Below are 13597 nucleotides of genomic sequence, written 5' to 3'. Positions count from 1 at the left end.
TCCCAAGTTTGGTGCATTGGCGACAAATCAAATCAAATTAAACTTTATTAAAGTAGGCTTTTACAAGCACTTTTGAATCGTCATTTTACAATTAAGTGAAGAACCGGCAAGAAATACAGTAGTTACTCTATTTTAACATTTAAAAAATACAATGTCAAATTACTTAAATACAATTATTTAAATTAATATATCCTGCTTGGAAGTCAACAGGTATTAACTCCACGCTTTTTTAAGCGTGGAGTTGTAATGATAAAAATAATTTATAAAATCTTGTATTGAATAATATACTTTTTCTACCAATGTATTTTTTACAAACGATTTGAATTTACGAAACGGCATACTTAAAAATGTCTGCAGAATTTTATTATAGAAACGGATACCTTGCCCCAAGAAGGATATATTGACCTAAGGGATGGTTAATATTTAAAACAGCGCCAATGTTTATGGGCGGTGGTGACATACCATCAGGTGGCCCATTTTCTCGTCCACAAACCTCTGGCATAAGAAAGTTACTAAGAGAGACAGGTAAGATTTAAACCTTACCGATATTATTCTCGTAGCCATTTTGTATATAATAGTCCAAAGGCATGGATTGTTCACTTTCCATATAATACTTGGAACAATAGGTGCGATATAGGACAGCTTTCAGCCGATTGATGCTCCAGCGAGGGACTTGTGAGGTTTTGAAGCTCAACTGAACAGCCACATCTATTCATATTCAATATACGTAAATAATAAAATTGACAAAAACCCGTTGAGTTTCTTTCGCCGGTTCTTCTCTGGGTAGTTTATTTTCCGAAAAGGAAGTGTTAAATTTGACTATCAGTAATGCTTCCATCTATACATATAATAAAATTGGAGTGTCTATTTGTAATATTAAAATAGCCAATGTAATAATAAACATCATACAAATCCATTTTATAATAAATATAGCACAACAAAGTTTAGTAATTGATTCGCCTGTGATAAATTTTTTTGTGAACAGTTTTTATTAATAGACTATGGTCGGATTACAAAAAAAAAACAATTTAAAAAAAATCATAAAAATTTTCTTATTATCAATTTATACCAAGTATTTAATCTGTGTTAATTAAAAAATTAAATAGTAACACTTTTAAATTTCCCACTGCTGGGCTAAGGCCTCTCCCTTTGAGGAGAAAGATTGGAGCATATTCAAACATTGCTTCAATGTGGGTTGATGGAATACACATGTGGCAAAGCGAATAATAAACACAAATTACGCACATGAATATCCAGTGGTGCTTGCCTGGGAACCCGCAATCATCAGATCAATCAATGAAATCAATTTTATTCAAGTTAACTTCACAATGAAGCGTTTTTGAATCGTCAATAATTAAATACTACCACCGTTTCGGAAAGCAGCTTCTAGCGAGAAGAAACGGCAAGAGACTCGCATAGTTGCTCTTTTCAAATAAACAGATTTACAATGCTATTATTTACAGTAATTAGTGTCCTGTGATGGAACCCGAGCCTATATCTAGTATACTTTGAAGTTAAGACAAACGCGTTCTAGCAACTGGGCTACCTCGCATCCCTCTATATAAGTTATTTAACTGAGAGAATGGAGAGAGAATTCAACCAACAATTTTCCCTATTCCGTTTCCTTGTTACGGAGTTATGCGAGCAACAGGCGAACTGATAAGAGCTGACAATGTTAAAACACCGTTAAAATAGTCCTTATTGTAATTACAATAAAGTTCATAGTGTTCACTACACAAAGCATAACTATTTTTATAACTGTAATGTAATGTCACTCTTATTGTTAGGTGCATAAGGTCCATATATGTGTACATTTGGAAGTGTTAAATAATTACAGTTACAGAATTTTATAATGAATAAACTAGCTGAAAACCCAGGTCCGCTCGGGCAGATATAATGGCTAGTCTTTTCAAATCGAAAAAGGGATAAAGTTAAATAAAGTATTTAAAAAAACTTATATACTAACAATCAATACAATACAATACAAGTTCGGGGGCACAGCTTGTTATTTATAATACAACAGTATTACACTTAACTACTTAATTCCACATTAATTGTATTTGAAGTTTAGACCGCCATTTTTTCGATAATCCACAATAAATATTATAGAAACTAATCTACTAAGCCGCCAGCGGCTTCGCTTGCGTTTTATGGTGATGGTTGTACTGTGCTGGGCAATAAAACCCTATGTCCTTTCTTGGAGATCAAGTTTGCTTCATACCAGATTTCATCAATAATTATATCTTATATATAACAATAATTATAACTACATTATATAATCGTAAATCGACTTTTAAGTAGTCTAATATTTTTCATTTCATTTTACCTAGGAGGACTCTCAAAAATATGTTAAATATGCAATTATTTTTATTACTTTTAGTGCATTTTAATTTGTTTTAAAATACTGTTTTGTTTGAAGTCGGTTTTTCTTTTTGTTAAAATTTTATTTATATACTCTGTGGTTGGAATATAGTATATAGTATCACTTGTGTAATATTGGAAAACGATCCTTTAAATGTCAATAATGTAATTATAGTCAATGTAGAATATCACGTTCAGATATTCATGATAGAATTTAGCCAGCGGCGGATTTACAAATCTGCCGCTGGTAGGCTAGTAGGCTATTCAATTTTTGCCGCCCCTTAACACCCCAACAGCTGACCAATTTACTCATCCGCTATATTGTAATTAGCGACGCGCCCTGGCTTCGCACGGGTGAAACACTGATACTGATGATGAAGTATGTTAATAATGTAAAGTAACCCCTATATACATATGTCCACTGCTGGACTAAGGCTTTTACCCACCACCAGAGGCGGATTTACAAATCTGCCGCCAGTAGGCTATTACATTTTTGCCGCCCCTACTTTTTTTGCAACATTCATGATTTGTGTTCTATCGTCCTCATTACATCGGCTTTTTCCCGTTATTAGTATGATTATAAACTAGGTGATATTTCTGTCAGTTACTAGATTAGTTTTCCCACCCGCTATGTAATGACGAGTATACTGATTATGGACATAATGTGTATACATATAGTTATAAGTATTTTTTTTTTAATTTCTGTTAGATAATAACTTTGGGCTAAATTTGCCGACCCCCAAAATCTAAAACCCTAGGCTCCAGCCTACTTAGCCTATTGGTAAATCCGTCACTGAATTTAGCAATTAATTTTTTCTTTATACTAATTAATTAATAAATACGTATTGGAACGTTCCATCTTTCATAAGGATGGTTTAGGTATATGATTTATTGGGGTTTAGTGCAAATAAGTTGACATACAACCAGTGGCGTACTACTATCATAGGGCAAGTGGTGCACTGCACCATGGCCCCGCAGTTCAGGGGGCCCTCTAAACTAAACTATATAAAAAGATAAGAAGATAAAAAGATATTTAAAAAAAGTTATGTCCATCCGTGCGAAACCGGTGCGGGTCGCTAGTGTAACATATAATTCTAAATATAATCCGTTCGAAGTCAGACTATTCCACAAGTATGCATAGGTCTAGACAGTTGTTCGTATTTAATTTGGGGTTTTGCGGATGATTGAAGGGTCGACGACTCCTGCAATCAATAGTTTGATAGGGGTGACTTTAAAAGGGTTTGAATATGTGTATTTATACTGCAAGAAAAGTTCCATCTACAATTTTAATTTATTTATTTTATACAATATTAATTTTATAATGGTAACACTGTCATTATTCCACCAATTAGGAATTTTATTTATCTGTGATTTGTTTTGTATTATTTTTTAATATAAACAATTTTTGACAAGCCCGCCAAAAGTATATTATTTTTCCACAGATAATGTATTGTTTATACTTTACCATAAATTGAGTCATTTACTCGTTAAAAAAATTAACGCTTGAGATATTAATTAATTTAATAAAATATATTACACATTATTATCATTAGCTTACAATATACCATGAATGTATTTCCATCTTTACCAAATGAAGCATTTGATTCTGGAATAGTCTGACTAATTTTGACCTAGGTATATTATAAGGCGGAGATATTAGCTGTTCTCTTTTTTTAATTCTAACCAATTAACGAAAATTGATTGACAGTTTAGAAAAAAATAATGGACTGTTGTGTATTTGTTTATTTATACATAAATATTATACCTTAAAAAAGACGCAATTTTATTTTATTTTGGTTTTTATTTGTAAGAGGGACAGATTATTTCGCCAATATCACGTACGAAGACGAAAGGTAATAAGCGACCAGTGTATTTTATGACAACGACAGGCGGTATGTTTTCTGTGTTGTCATTAAAAAGGGACTAATTGTTTGATTATTCGGGCAGCTCGGGATCATGACATATTCTAATGTTGAAGCGTCAGCAATTAATTTAATTAAAAAAAAACTGCAATATTAAAAACCAAAATCAAACAAATATTTTTTTTTAAGTTTTTTTTTTTATAATTTAGCTAATGATAAAAAATATATAAGCAGCATGAAATTTAATATAATTCGTGTTTTAATAGATTTAAGCATTTGACCCAGACAATTGTTTCTTCCCATGAAAAATATTTATTTTTAAATTTCGAATGTATGAATAAAAATAATTACTAACTAATACATATATCTCCGCGGTATTAAATGTTCAATATAATAAAAACTAACAGAGTCGTTTACAAAATCAATACTATATGCTAATTTCATTTACAATGCTATAAGGCAGCGTGGCCGAGCGGTCTAAGGCGCTGGTTTTAGGCACCAGTCCGAAAGGGCGTGGGTTCGAATCCCACCGCTGTCAGACTCTTTTTATTTTATTTTTCTTTATAAATATTTATTATTCGTTTTTCACATATTATTTATTTATATAAATAATACATTACATATTTTCTCTTTTGTTATATTAAATTGTACCAACAAGATAAGACTTATATACTATAAATTGTATTCATTGTGTAATATATATGTATGTATTGTTTACGTGGAGGAATAAAAATAGCTGCTAATCACGACCACGTGGAATGGTGTCAAGAATGCCAGTTGCATTACGATTAAGTTCAATTAGATAAATATACTCTAGTCGAGCGTTCTGACTTCGTCCAGGAAATCTTATTACTCCGCGATCGTAACGCCATCTTACTGGCGCATTTAACGCATTCTGACTCAAATCTTAACCATCCAAATCACCACATTCGGTCCAACGGCGTAAAGAATTAATATTTAACTAATATAAATTAGTTCTTTGCATGTTGGAATAGAGTAACTACTGAGTTTCTTGCCAATTTTAGAATCTACATTCCGATCTTCACTTAATAAAGTTTTTTAAAATGACGATAAAAGTGTTTGTAAAAGCCTAATTGAATAAACTATATCTTGTATTCGATTTTGAGAAGTTCATATGTAAAAATGATTTAACTGTCATACTTCTAAAAATATTTACAATATTTTTTTTTCGTAAATTCACGCCTTTCCAAACATTCACTATAAGGCCGTCATTTCATAAGTTTTATTTAGAATATGATAAATGAGAACTAACAGTTAACTAAGTCAAGATTACGTGCTCTAGATACAAATACTTACACAATTAATGTCCTAATGTTAAGATATGTATTTATAAATACGTAAAAGTAGGCCCATGATTTGAAAAAAAAAAAACATATTTGGTATAAGTCTGTATGCATAGTGGCGCGAAAATTTGACGATATTTTATTTACAAAATTATTATTTTTTAAATAGTTAAATATTAATTACTTAACTCAATAAATTATTTACAGTTAAATAAAATCGTATATCATGCAAAAAAATACCAAGTACTAATTCCATGTCTTTTTAACCGACTTCAAAAAAGGAGGAGGTTCTCAATTCGTCGGGGCCATTTTTTTTTTTTTTTTTTTTATTTTTTATGTATGTTACCGAATTACTCGAAGATGGCTGGGCCGATTTTGACAATTCTTTTTTTGTTTGAAAGGGCATGTTTTACGGTGGTCCCATTGTCAGGAGATCAGGATCTGATGATGGGATCCTGGAGAAATCGAGGGAACTCCTCAAATTTTATAGGCATACCTATAGTGATTTTGGTTTTATTCAAAGTGCCTTGGTCATATGCTCACGAAAAGTGACATTTGATGAAGTCGAACTGATGATGAAGACCACAACTGGTAATCAGAACCTATTAGTAAGTAACTATTTTACGGGTTTAGTTCTATTTCTTTAAGATAGTCGTCAAGCAATTGATGTTAGTAAACATGCCTATGATGAAGTCTAGCTGATGGTGGATTACCCGGAGAATTCCTCAATGATTAACGGCATTGCATCGGGAAAAATGGTATTGTCTAATTGGCGATGAGCAGTTAACATTAGGCTATTGTAACTTAGGTAACGCTTAATTTGAGTTGGAGTCCACATCGTATTGAAACGGTGTTGAGTTATGTTTAGAGTCGAAAGCCGAAATGTACTGAGTATAATAAAGTGAATGATAAACACTACCAATTGTAATTATAAATAACAAAACAACACTGAAAAGCATTAAATAAATTTTTATAAATAAAAAAAAACCGCCTTCAAAAATGAACTAAAAAGAAAAAAATAATCAGTTACATCCATATCCAATTTACGATTTTTTAATCACCTTTTGAAGTCGGTGCCAACAAAGTAAATAAATTCCTATATTGAAATCATTTAATTTGTATCGATAGTAAGGTTTGTCTAATGGTGTCATCTATACAATAAATAGATTTAGTTTTTGTATGTATGTATTATGTACCTATATTAGCAATGTCGGCACCGACTTTGAGAGGTGATTAAAAAATCGTTAATTGGATATGGATGTAACTGATTATTTTTTTCTTTTTAGTTCATTTTTGAAGGCGGTTTTTTTTTATTTATAAAAATTTATAATCATCTACAGACCTACAGTGTAGCGGAGAATTAAAATCTTGGAAATTAAACCAAGCTGGTCTAGTTTTCTTCAACTTTTGAATTTAGAATAATGTATAAGGATAAAAAAAAGGTACTCGTAAACTCTGAACTAGTCGAACCTAGCAACCTATGCCTGTCAAACAATATTAAAAAAATATATGACATTTTATTTCATATTTTTTTTAATGTATTACGTAAGTAACGTGTTAGATTCATAGCTATCTTTAACATAATTATAATATTAATATATATTAATCTTCGTTTAATTCTTTATCACACAATAAATAGACTCGACTATTATTATTTTATTAATAAGTACATAATTTACTTCCGGCGCCGACAGTGTCGGCCATTAATATCAAATTTACCGCCGAATCGAACAAACTTTTTTTTCTTCAGAAACAGGCAAACGCTTACGCCATGCCATCGAGAACTTATATACAATTTATTAGTAATTAATTACATTATTGTTATAATTTCGATTACCAAAAATACATATCAATTTTAAGTTTTATATCTATCTTGAATTTTATTAAAAATCAGTTAAATAATTTTAGTTAGATCCTCAAACAAATATACGATTTAATTTTATAATAAAATACAGATAATAAAGTTCATAAGTTTAATTAGCTGTATGAACACGAGTGTCTTACTCATTCTTATATTGTGTGTACGATGTCTCATGATAATATTATGTTTAACTAGCGCCCCGGCTTCTCACGGGTAACATAGCATAAAGTAACAGCCTGTAAATTTCCCACTGCTGGGCTAAGAGCTAAGACTCTCCCATTAAGGAGAGGGTTTGGAACATATTCCACCACGCTGACCAATGCGGGTTGGTTTAATACATAAATGGCATAATTTCGAAGAAATGATAAATGCACGGGTGCAATGCTGATACTAAACATACTACTACTATATTACACATGTATTATATACAAAAACATTCCTCTCGGATCTACTAAATATATTACAGAATTTGTTTATTTACTAACTTCTAAAATTATCAGTCTTTCTTTACTATATTATCCATATATTGTATACAAAAACCATCCTTTTGAAACACTCTATATATTAAAAAAAAAGTAATTTTAAAGATCTAACCACACATAGGGACAGACAGCGGTAAGCGGCTTTGTTGCATACTATGTAATGATGATATTTAATTCAAAGCGATGTTATCCTGACACGGCATGTGTATCGTCTGCATGTGGCGTGATGTGTGCCGCTGTGGTAACTGTATATTTTATATTAAATACCTATTACTTAAAAAAAACTACCTTATAAGGCTTACCAGCCGTTCCTACCCCCAAGGCGCACCAATAGGTGGTTTTACATTAAATAGAAAACGGACAAGTGTCATCTGACAGTAAAGCATCGCCATTTTGCCAAAAACATTAGTGCTGTTTTAACCATTACTTACATGGCCAGTGTGCCGCAAATTATTGTTCAAAAAAAAATTAAAAACACTTATACCATCGTAGAAGTTATTGGGGGCTTTGAAATTACAATTAATGTAGATGAAAGTAGTCTAGGTTTTATTATTAATAAAAATATACATACTTATAAATGACTGTTTAGTGCACAATGTAGTTATCAAAATGTATCGAAAACGTAGATCTAAGGCATATTTATCTTCACAGTATCATCGATACGAATATGTATACCATTTCGGCTTTTAAAAGGTTAACTTTGAAAGTTCACATAAAAATATAAATAAAAAAAAATTGCAAACAAAACTATAAAATAATATAAATATTTATCAACACATAACCGTGTCTATAGCGACAAAGGCAACACCGAAAAGAAATTCTATGGCAATTACGAGCTATGCCAATTGATAAACGTGCTCATACCGATGTCTCGATAAAACAAATATTGAAATAAATGCATATTAACCGGCGCTGTTCAATTAAACATAAGAATTTATTAATACTAAGTTAGTTTTTTGTTCAACTGATCGACATACATGTTTATATGTAACAGCAATTATGACAGACGGCTTCCCTTTCAAGACCTTTGGCTCGCGATAAGCGAACATTGACGTTACTTCAAGGGTAATTTTATATTAGCTATGCCTTCCGAGGGTTGATGTAGGGGTGACACGCGTAATACCGGCATGTTATAAATTATTACAAGGGATTTCAAATCTTAGTCGGCTCGATAAAAAAGTTATACAAAAAAAAAAAAATCCGAACGCAGCAAAAAAAATCCATATATCTAAATTAGGTTTTATCTTTATTTATTATTATTTTAAATACATAATAAATAAACAAAACATATATAAGCGCATTTGTTTTTTTTTTTGCGATGGCATGAATACGTAAGTGCCTTTGTCTCTATGCGTTTCTAATCCCTTCGTCCGATTATGTTGAAACTGTGGTCAAGTTATGAGAAAACAAAAAAAAAACATCTTTGTTTATTTGTTATTCAATATAAACGTTTCACGTAAAATATCTTCTATTTGAAACCAGGACGGATGGGTTAGTACAAATTTATTTGCACGATTCCAACATTTTTTTCTAATATTGTTCTTCCAATAAAAACAATAAAATAATGTCACGCTTTTTTTATATATCATAAAGCTGTATAAAAATATTTATACATTATAAAAAATATGATAATCTCTAATTTTGTATAATACTTAAAATAAGAACACGCTTCTCACTACTTCAATAACCTAAAAAAAAAGCGAGTAACACTGCGAAGTATTACTTATAATATAATAATAAATACACAAGTACACAGAATAATTATTTATTATTTGTTTTACTTTATAAATATTACAGTTCTGAAGTTAAAATAAAATCCAATTAACAAAACTTTATTGTCAGTACATGCGTGGCTCTCTTGTTTTTTAATAATTATTTTGCGCGCGAAAATAAATGTATTATTTTTTAAAGCCGACGACTACGAATGACGTTCGAAAATCGATTACAATTTTATGACATCGGATACAATAACGAAATATCAGTTTATTAAATATATAATTATAATATAAATGTAACTACATAAATAAATATTTTTAAGAATAATAATAACTCTAAAATGCACTAAATATTCTAGTACAAGTTTTATATCTGTATATATATATTTTTTTAATAATTTGTTAGGCATTACAAAAAATAATTTCTTTACTTATTGGTAAAGTTTGTAACAGCTTAATGTGTTTTAAAGTAGCAATAAATGCGTTTTAAATCATAATTCTATATCATCCAGTAGTTTATAACACATTTTTGCCAACATGCAATGTTGGAATGGTTGTACAAGTGTTTGCCGACTACATATCCTGTCTTTGAGTGTTTAAAGAGTTCTCACTGGCTTGAAAACTGCACTTACAAGGATACTATCCCTCAGTAACTTACACACCCTTTGTTCGGGGGTGAAATGAAAATATTTTTCTAAAAGTCTGTCGTTTTGTGTGTTGAGGTTAGAGATTTACACTGAGGATTCAGTTACATAAAGAAATTGGATTCGTTTGCAAATTGGTCTGATGTGAGTGCAGGTTGAATAAAGACAAGATAATTCAATAGAAATTGTAAATAGTAAAAAATGATTTCAGATGCAAACCCCACAATCACATAACTTTAAGACCTTAATTAGCTTAATTAGTGTATATAATACTCTATGACACAGGAAAACATGTCAGAAAAGACAGTTAAGTATTATGTATATTTATATTGGAAGAAAGTCTACCCAAACCTACCCACCAAATTACGCCTAATAAATTAACTTTTTAAGGTTACTTTACTGGTATTTGAACAACATTATCCCAGAGAAGACGCATTAGTTCACCAATGTAACATTATAACCCAAGAACCCTTACTATTTAAGTAATAGATACAATTTGTTTCATTAAATTATTAAACAAGATTAAAAACAGGCCTCTGCATTGCAGTTGCATATACATTTCTTTGAATAATCATAAATATTTTATCTTTAATTTACACAGAATGAAACCACTTTAATTAAAATTTTCAGACGTTTAAATTTTTTTTTATGAATTCATGAAGTTATGATGAGTCGATTAATTAACCAGAAACTTTAGTTTTTCCACAAAAATACTCTGTATCTGTAACACTTTTTTTAAATTATATTGGACCAGAGTATACATGTAATATACATTTTTTATTTGTTACTTAGCAAAGTACTTGTAAATTCTTTTAATATAAATAAATAGTAGGGACCGGAACTAAATATTACACCTGATCCTGTGCAATGTTAAATAGTATACCTTAATACATAAATCAAAGTAAGCAGAACTTTTGTAAAAACAAACTTTTCAGCTTTCATTTTGAGAAATATTTTAGTGTAAAATTAAGTATATTTAATACTCTTTCACACGTTCTTTTGTAACTAAACTGATCATCATGAAAGTGGTGCAAGCTGGTCTAAATAGGTGGACAGACTACACTCATCCGATATTCTACTGTTAAACAGGTAGGTATATTTAGTATTATTGTATTCTGATACAAAAAATGAGACATGGGGATATCAGTGAGACACAACCATCAAATGGTTAGCCCTTGCCCCATAAGAATAAAAAATAAGGTCCTATCTAGAACCAGAACTAATGCCTAATTTTGTTTTCACATACATAAAGACTGTTATATATGATACTTAAAGACTAAAAAGAAAATAGGTAATTTATTTTTAAATATTTTCTTTCAGTAATCACAAACCTTAGTGTGTTATCTTGTGACTTTCTCTTTTAAAAATCCTAAACAATCTATTATTCATAATTTAACCTATCCAAATGGCATAATCCAAAAATATATGGTATCCGTATTGTGTGGTATATGTGTGTAGGAGCAGTATTTGAAGCCTAGGTAATATTATTCTCATATTGATACCCAAATCCAAATTTACACATTACAATAACATTCCCAGATCTAAATATACAAGAAAAATATCCGTTACAAAGACTTCGCACAGTTTTGTTATATAAATAGATGAAAAGTACAGTTCTGCATAATATTTACACTTGAAAGGCTTCCTTTAATAAGAATAAATCTCTTAAGGGTATTATTATTAACAAGATTTATTTGTTGACTGTTATTATTACATTTATTTGTCACGAACAACATAATTATGGCTTACTACAGAAGCATCATAAATAGAACAAACAATAACAAAAATATGCCATTTAAGAACTAGTCTATGTTATAGGTATATTCATAATTTAAGGTGAATTATCAATTTCTAAATCATATAATTTGATATAAACTAATATTTTTTTTGAATTAATTAGTTCTCAGGACCTCAGCACCCATAGACTAATAAATAATTACAAAACCAGCAAAGGAGTCTTAGTAATTACTATAAAAATTTGATAAAACATATTTCATTAGTACCCTACTCAATGATAAATTAATTAATCATGTTTATATAAAATCAAGTTTCTTGGAACCAAACTTAGGGATTGTAAGCTTTTGTAATTAAATATACATCTTCTATTAAAATATGAAACACATTACAATGTTCTATATTTAAAAAATATATATACTGTATCTGTTTTTTTTATAAGAATGTTACTTATCAAATATAATGTAAATATCAGTTAATAAACTTCAATAATTATAAATTTAATCAACATTAATCACAAGAAAAATAAAATAATCAAGAAATGAAAACCTACATGTCTCAATATATTTCAATGTATGTCCATTTATAAAATATAAAAAAATTAAGAGTAGCCAATTATTGTCTATGCTAAAAGCCCAATAATTCATTGTACAACAATTTATTTTTTTAAGTAAGCATAATTACAAATTAAAATTGTAATTAGCTTTGTAATGAAAAAGTGTCATTTGTATTAATGTTATTCATTTTGTAGCATTCATGTTAATTAAGTGGTATAAATTTAAAAATGACATTATATAATTTAAATAACATTATTTAATCTATAATCTAAATAAAATATTGAGATATAGTAGTGATAAACTATTTATTATAGGTAGCTCATTAACATTTAATTCTTTTTTTGTTTTTAGTGATTGTCAATAATTATGTTTACGTTTGTCATTATATATTCGCTTTTTATTACTGCACTGGATAATTGACGCTAATTTAGATTGTACCTGCGCCGCGCGAAATTATCATTTGTATCGTAAACAAAAACAATCAAATGAAAACTTTATGGAAGATGACTCATAGCATGTTGAAAGCAGATGTGCGGTTCCGACAGTATAACGTTGTTAAAAACATCGTAATTTAAAAAAATACCGTTCTATTACAGATTTCATTTATAATTGTTTCTATTCTAAATATAAAATTCACTTACTTTTTTTTTGTAGTGATCAATGCGGCAATGACAAGTGCACGGACGTCAGCGATCGCTCGATTGAAAAAAAAAGAAATAGACTGCAAAGAATCCCGTGGAACTGCACCAGCGTAATCACATCACATCACACCCACGATTAAACTTTACTTTCACGTCCATTTTGTGCGATAATAAAATTAATAATATACATTTGTAATCACATGTTAAGACTAATAAGTCCAACTACTGAGTATTAAGTTAATTGTGTAGGATTTTAAACATAAATAAGTTCATTCTAAGCGACGTTTTATATAATGCAGACACCTTGCGTCACTCGTAATGAGCAACTTTTTAAGACTGAACTGAAGGGGAGACAGGACAGACTGACAGAATTTATTGAATTGAGATAAAACAGACAGATAGGTACATAAAATGTAGGTACACTAAAGCAACAGAC

General features: G+C 29.9%; 1 protein-coding gene and 1 non-coding gene across 2 annotated transcripts in view; one reads left to right on the top strand and one right to left on the bottom strand.

Moving 5' to 3' along the window:
* Positions 1 to 13571, bottom strand: part of LOC124541978 (ankyrin repeat domain-containing protein 50) — an 80779-nt gene extending 67208 nt beyond the window's left edge. Inside the window, exon 1 of the mRNA XM_047119923.1 lies at positions 13162 to 13571. The gene's annotated coding sequence lies outside the window, so the exon portion shown is untranslated. The remainder of the gene's footprint in view (positions 1 to 13161) is intronic.
* On the top strand, positions 4682 to 4761 carry Trnal-uag. Its single transcript has one exon. It is a non-coding gene; the product is annotated as a tRNA-Leu (tRNA).
* Positions 13572 to 13597: the final 26 nt, after the last annotated feature.

This window comes from Vanessa cardui, chromosome 29 (assembly GCF_905220365.1).
Source record: "Vanessa cardui chromosome 29, ilVanCard2.1, whole genome shotgun sequence".
Taxonomy (NCBI): domain Eukaryota; kingdom Metazoa; phylum Arthropoda; class Insecta; order Lepidoptera; family Nymphalidae; genus Vanessa; species Vanessa cardui.
The sequence above is the reverse complement of the archived record's forward strand: the minus strand, read 5'-3'. Positions and strand labels throughout refer to the sequence as shown.